This window comes from Bidens hawaiensis, unplaced genomic scaffold (genome assembly GCF_021521415.1).
Source record: "Bidens hawaiensis isolate Kalapana, Puna unplaced genomic scaffold, B.hawaiensis_p1.1 tig00004973_1, whole genome shotgun sequence".
Lineage (NCBI taxonomy): Eukaryota > Viridiplantae > Streptophyta > Magnoliopsida > Asterales > Asteraceae > Bidens > Bidens hawaiensis.
In genome coordinates this window covers 301,479-308,844 of record NW_027491313.1, presented here as the reverse complement: position 1 = coordinate 308,844, position 7,366 = coordinate 301,479, and the positions used below count along the sequence as shown (strand labels likewise).

At 33.7% G+C, this 7,366-nt stretch overlaps 1 pseudogene across 1 annotated transcript; it reads left to right on the top strand.

Moving 5' to 3' along the window:
• Positions 1-236: 236 nt before the first annotated feature.
• Positions 237-2,919, top strand: LOC143628443 (cysteine-rich receptor-like protein kinase 44; annotated as a pseudogene). The gene is made up of 7 exons (XR_013152746.1): positions 237-678; positions 826-957; positions 1,063-1,177; positions 1,267-1,477; positions 1,923-2,154; positions 2,243-2,406; positions 2,563-2,919. The product of XR_013152746.1 is annotated as a cysteine-rich receptor-like protein kinase 44 (transcript).
• The last annotated feature ends 4,447 nt before the right edge of the window (positions 2,920-7,366 follow it).

The following is a 7,366-nucleotide window of genomic DNA, read 5'->3' as shown; positions in this document are numbered from 1 at the left end:
TTTCCATTTTACGCGGGGTGTGTTGCTTGTGTAGGTAACAGATTTTTATACACCAGCCACTCGGGCAGACAGTCACCGCTTATGGGTCAAAGCCAAAATCCATCCCGAAACCCAAGCACGCAATTGTCACTATGAGCAATTGTGGTGATTTTTGTTATTGTGAAGACCCGTATCACTATCGGGATTGCCCAGTAGTTGCACAAAATCAGCAAGAGCGTTGCCATGGGCGATGATATATGACGACATGCTATGAAGATAAAGAGATTTTGTCATATTATTCACACTCTGAACAACACACATCACCGAATTATGATGAAGATTATCAATCAGACATGGATGACCAATATGATCAAGAGCCGTATTATGCCAACTGCGAACCGGAGATGCCCTATTCCTCAAGTTCCCAAGACACGGTGAAATCCAAACTTGACAAATTGGTAAATATTATGGCTGAGCATAACAAGGAATCAGAACAACAAAGGAAATCTCTCGAGGCTAAGTGGACCAATCAAATTAATGAAGAGATTATACACACTGAACCAGACTGGGATGAGGATGATTATGAATATTCTCATGAAGCAGATGAGTATGAATATCCTCAGTCGTTTGATGAAGAGCAGCAAAATATTCTGCATTCTAAGCTCGATGCCATCATGAACGTGTTAATGGAACAAAAGTGTAACACCCCGGCTAAAGCGAAATACGCCCGAGTGTGACGTACAAATTGCTCAAAACACATATGACACTATTAAGTGACAATATTATCATTAATTTATTTAAACAACAAGTACACAATATTCGTCCATTTAAGTTGAATATCCTAAGTACTAATAGATGATTCAAGCAAGAAGAACTCAATAATCGGTGGAGTTGTTGGAGGCGTAAGCTTTCTGTTGCTTCTACTTGCAGTTTTCTTATGGTTTCGCAGATCTAAGAAGACAGGCAGAGGCCAACATGGTATAAATGATGAATTTCGACTCTTTAATTCTTTTGACTTAATCCTAACAAATATTTTACATGCCCTCTGGAACAAATTTAGTAATTTTGTTGTCCCCTTGGCAGATAAATCAACTGGATCAACCGATTTGTTGCAAGCTCCAGCAACATATAGCTACAATGATTTGAAAGTAGCGACCGATAATTTCAATGAGGGGGGATGTATGGAGAAGTATATAAGGTAATACTGAGAGTCATAACTATATACTTCTATAGTTCTATGTATATGATGTCCACTTACTTTAGCTTGTGTTTGGTGACACATACCAGGGAACCCTCAGGAATGGAGATGTGGTTGCGATTAAGAAAACCTTTATGGCCTCTAGTAGAGGAGAGACACACTTTAATAATGAACTTAAAATCTTAAGTAATGTCCATCACCGGCATCTTGTACGTCTTCTCGGATATTGTAGAAAAGGTCCACAGTTGTTCCTTGTACATGAGTACATGGAAAATCATAGCCTTGATCAGTTCATTTATGGTGAGTTGAAACAGATTACAACATTTTTAAACCAATCCCTTTAATTGGAAAATCTAGATTTGATAGATGTTAAATATTTGAATTCGATAACAGATAATTATTTTAAATACATAAGAAAACCTTAGTAAATTAACTCAATAAGTGATTAAGCATGTTACACTAAAACGGAATGACTCATAAATTGCTAAAATTGGGGATAAGATTCAATGCGAAATGGGAGTCCTAAATGATGGAACACGGATATGAAAGCTAGGCCAAACCATCTATGGCGAATGCAACATGATCCGACTCACGGAGACCTTTTTGTCCACTAAGTTATGTTCTTTTAATTATGTTAGAGCATTTTCTGCCCTGTTTTCCTCTGTGTAGATGATCCTATTATGACTGCTAAATTTTGTATTATCTTCGTATCACTATCAAGCTGCTAATGTGTTTTTACCAACAGGTAACAAAACGACGACTTTAAGCTGGAAACAAAGGTTTGATATAATCTTTGGGACAGCAAGAGGTCTTGCATATCTACATGAACAATACCATGTTACCATCATCCATAGAGATATAAAAACCAGCAACATTCTACTTGACAGTGAACTTCAGCCAAAAATTGCAGATTTTGGGCTGATTAGACTACTACCCGAGGATAAAACTCATATCAGCACCGAATTGGCACAGTCATTGTACGCTCAAATCAATACGTATAAATTAATTAATAGCGGTTTTTTTCGTATAAATGTGTTAACAATAACAATTATTAAATGTTTCCAGGAATAGTGGTTATGTGGCACCAGAATACGCCAATCATGGACACTTATCTGAGAAAGTTGATACATACAGCTACGGTGTTGTGGTCCTAGAAATTATTAGTGGAAAGAGAAACATAGATGCCATAGATGGCAAATCAGTCAGCCCAAGCCTTCTTGATCATGTAAGTGGATTGAAACTAAGGATTCATTTCTTTAAACAACTTCAGTGGTTTATTTTTTTAGTTAGCTATATACACAGGCACGATTATTTGTGGTCGCGGACATACTATGTGATGATATGATAACCATGGTTAAGTGAGCTCTAATTAACCTTAACTTTAGCATTGTTATATGTTTGACGGGCATGGAATCTATATGAGAGTGGCACACATCTAAATCTGGTCGATGACAAACTAGACCCTAGTGAATATGCAATAGAAGATGTAAATAAAATCATAGAGATTGCGTTGATGTGCACTCAACCAACTGTTTCAGCTAGACCAGCAATGTCCGAGGTGGTTACGCTTCTAAGTGAAAACACTTGACGAAAGACCACCGGTAAGGTCTACCAATACAGATGATGAGGTGAAGATTCAAGTTGCTATGGAATCATCAATATCCGATGCCACTGCCTCGACAATTCACCTTTCAGGCCGTTAACGTTTTCTTTTCATACCACATTTTCTGGTTTTGAGTTGTAAAGATATATGCAATAAGATATTAGAAAGTGTGAAGTTCCACTCGCCCAAGAAAGAAGAAATTAAATTAATGTCACATTAAAACCATAAAGGTTTGTAATGGGTTTGGATCAAATACAAATAACTTTATCATGACACGTGTACAATTAACTAAAGTAATTATGTTATCAATGGAGTAATTATTATTTTTCTAAAACTTTTGAACTAGAGTAATTACTATTTTACTTTTTAAAAACATAATTACTCTACTTCAAAACTATAATTACTATAGTTATTTGTATGTTTAGTATATTAATTTTATTTGTATCGGAAATCAACCCGGTTTGTCATAATGTAACTAATTCCAGGTATTGCAACTTATTGTTTTTATTGCAAACAAATAATTGTGACACTTCACTATTAACGGGCTGGCCCACAGGTCTTAATATTCTTGTACCACAAGTATAAAGTAGACCCACTACAAGTATAAAGTAGACGTTATTACTATAAAAATTGGTCTAACTATATGCCTATATACAAAAATGAAATAAATAAATAAATAAATAAAGAAAAAATCAAAACAATGTTTGGAAACTGTTTTTTTTTTCTTATATATTTAAATGCATTGTAATTTACCCTTTTTAATAACTTTATTTTCTCAAATTCATTAAGATACCAAATTTATCCAAGATAAAATACCGAAATTACTCGTAATCAGGGTAGCAATTTTGATCCAAACATTTTTAAATGTGTCAATATGAGTTGTTTTAAAAATTAAATTAGTTGATTTGGGTAAAAGGTTTTAACTAAATAGGTCAATATGAGTCATTTGAAATTTCATCCTTTTATTTTTAGGTCGATATGGGTTAGTGTCCTAAGGAAATGTGACAGGTTTCGGAAAGGGATGGGTTTTAGTACAAGACAAGTTTCGGATCGGAACGGATTCGGTTTATGTTTCAAGCCAACACGAGTTTTCACCCGTGACCGGTTGGGTTTTGGTCGATTCCGGACTCATTTTGTCTGTTTTTCAGTTTCTTTTTTATTCGGTTTGAATTCTTTTTAGTTCCGTTTTGATTGTTTTTTTCGATTTTGATATATGTGTTCCGCTTTTGGCTTTTTGTTTCATTTTTGTTGATTTTTTCGGTTTCAGTTCGATTCTCGGTGGATTTTTTTAAGGAACGAACAACGTAGGAAACATTTTAGTGTTTTTCCTTTTTTTGTTTATGATTTATATTTTGAGTTATAATTTTTTTATTATTATTTTTGAATACTTTTTTGAGGGTTTTTGATCTTAATAAAGAACGCCTAAAAAATTCAAAAAAAATAATTTAAAAAATCATAACCTAACAAAAACAATAAATCTAAAAAAACAAAAATGTTTCCGCCATTATTCTCGTTCATAAAAAAAAAAAACACCCAGTTCGACCCTAACCTATTCTGACCCAAACCAAAACAACCATTTTTTTCAATTGACCTGTTCTGACCCAAACTTGTTTTGACCCATGACTCATTCGACCCGACCCAACCCATTTGCCACCGATAAATGATAAAGAACGAAAAAAATAATAATACACCATATAGAATAAAAATAATAAAACGAGTATTTGCAACATAAGAATCAAATGTTAGTTACTTTGTCGGGCCGCTAGACATGTACATAAAAACCATTTAACCGGAAAACGAACCCGACTGGTTTGTATCTAAACACGGTTTCAGCAGAACGGTTCCCAAATCTAACCAGGCCACCGGTTCGGACATTTCACAACCAAAGCTAACCGTCTTTTTGCATGAAACTGGTTTAAAAAACGAACCGTTTTGAACAAGTTCTACTCTTATTCTGGTTTATAAACTGAACCGGCTTGGGTCAAACGGTTTTGACCAGGCATTCACCAAATTGGTTCGGTTTGAAATATAAACGGTTTTGTACACCTCGGACCACCAACTAGCTTATAAAGAAAGTATTATTAGCATCTTATGCCCAAAAATGATAAGGCCTCCATTTTGTCTATATTTAATGCAACATTTTTTAATTTGGCCCAATAAAACAAACCAGTTCCTAAAATAAAACAAAATGCGACCAAAATCGATTTAAGTGCAAAAAGGTGTTTAACAACGGTTTGAGAACTCCTTTGTTGAAAAAGGTATTTGCTTATGGACCAAAACCTAACTGGTTTAGGGTAAAAAAATGTCATGTGCTATAGTTGACGGATCCCAAAACAATTCGGGTGAACATAAATTCATTAACAAGGGTCATGTGAGTTTGACGGTTTTCAATATTTTGTTTGGTATTTGATTTATAATAATTTATACAACCTTTGGCACTATCTCCAAATACACTAAATATTGACAATTATAAAAGAATAAATAACCACTAATGATTATAATTTCTATCTATAGGTAAATATAGCTTTAAAGAACAAACAAAGCTTATATATGAAGAATAACGGAGAAAAACGGTGAAAACAAACATAACACACCCCCATGACGAATCAAGGCATGACCATGCCTAGGACATACGAAGAAAAGACAAAAATTCAGGAAGTCAAAACATAATCATGTTAACCAAAACAAACCCCATGTTGAAAGTACAAGAGGAAAAGACAAAATAGAAAATTCTAAAACTAAATATGGCCATGCTTACCAAAACACATCCCATGTTGAATTACAATAAAAAAGACAAATATGGACTATTCTGGAAATCACCACGGCCGTGCCCAACCAAAACACGACCGTGTTCACCTCTGTTGTATAATCTAACATCAGGCATTAAATACAACATGACAAAAAAGTCACCATGGTCGTGTTTTACTAAACATGACTGTGTTTTGGATACCTGATCAACCTATAAACTGGATGTTCATCTTCTACATTAAATACATCTTATACACCATAAAATTCACACCACCCACCTCCTTTGACCACCATTAATAAGAAAACTATCTCATCTATCCAACCTTTGAAGATTAAGGAGATTAAGTTTGTAGAAGAAGTCATTAACATCAAAGATTAGTCATCCAAATTGGCTAGATTGTTTTAATTTGATCATGTTTGTATATATTATTTTGATTGATAACATCATGTTTACTATTAGCTAAACTTTCATAGTATCATCTTAGTTTAATCTTAATTAAAGTTTAATAATATTGGTTGAACATGTGGTCGGTTTTTTATAAGTATGTAAAGGTTATGTTGCAATTATTACTTGACGATGAATGTTAAAATACTCTGAAAAGATACCTTAAGTGTTGTCACACCCCAGACCACGGCCTAGGCGTGCGACCATATGTTGGTACCATATTTGTAATTATATCAGAGTTACGTATTAAAAGCGGGAGTCTTTAAAACATGTGGATTTAAAATATAATATTTACAAAAGACGGGATTAAAAATGCTCGTTTAAGTTTAACAAAAGATTACTTATTTAATTACAAAACCACCATTTCATAATTAAGTTTTAACAAAAGATCCGAGCCTTCAGATATCTTATGCACTTCGTCATCACAAGCTTCTACATTACCTGCAAAATGTTTAGAAAATACGTCAGCAACACATGCTGGTGAATATGCTGACGCTAAAATATTTTCTTTTACTTGATTACCCCTCGAGCATAGTTATGCTCGGCCCATCTTGGCTTAGGAATAGTCAAGCTATAAAACAACACAATTATAAACTCAAGTCTCTACACTAAATACCCCAGCAAACACCGCAACGTTCGACACTAGTTAGGTACCATTCGTATACACATGGTCATGCTCCCCGCAGGAAAGCGTCATATGACCAGGTGTGGTGCGGTGTGCCCACCGCGTATACCACATATGTAAGAATCCAGAAAAACGTACACGACTGCCTTAGGGCTAGCGCTTATACTTTTGTTTATAACGGTTTAGAGACACGTAGTCCCATATAAACCTTTTCATTTAATTCATTTGACTCGTTTTAAACAAGTTTGTAAAGTTTGGGGCGTATTGACCTTTTTCGATTTGGATCAGCTTCAATACACTGTCCGAGGGTCTTTCCCTTACTATCTCGCACCTATAGTACGAGTTTAACTTTTTGTTAGTCGGATATACAATCTGTCTTAAGACCTTTAGTCTCTTTTTATAATCGTTACCTCGATTATATTTACGTTTAAAACCTTTAGTTAAAAAGTATTTTCTCTTTCTTTTCTTTTATAAATTAAAAGTCTTTCTTTTAACTTATTTTCTTCCTGTTTCTTTTATAAGATAACTTTTAGTTCTTTCTTTTAACTTATTTTCTTTTCTTTTTCTTTTATAAGATAACTTTTAGTTATATCTTATTTTCTTTTAGTTATATCTTATTTTCTTTAAAACCCATGTTTCTTTTTCTTTAAGAAACGTACTCTTTTCTTTCTTTATTATTTAATTATTATTATAATAACTTAAATAATATTCTATAACAAAGAATTATATAATATAATCACATTGACATATGTATTAATATTTCTTCTT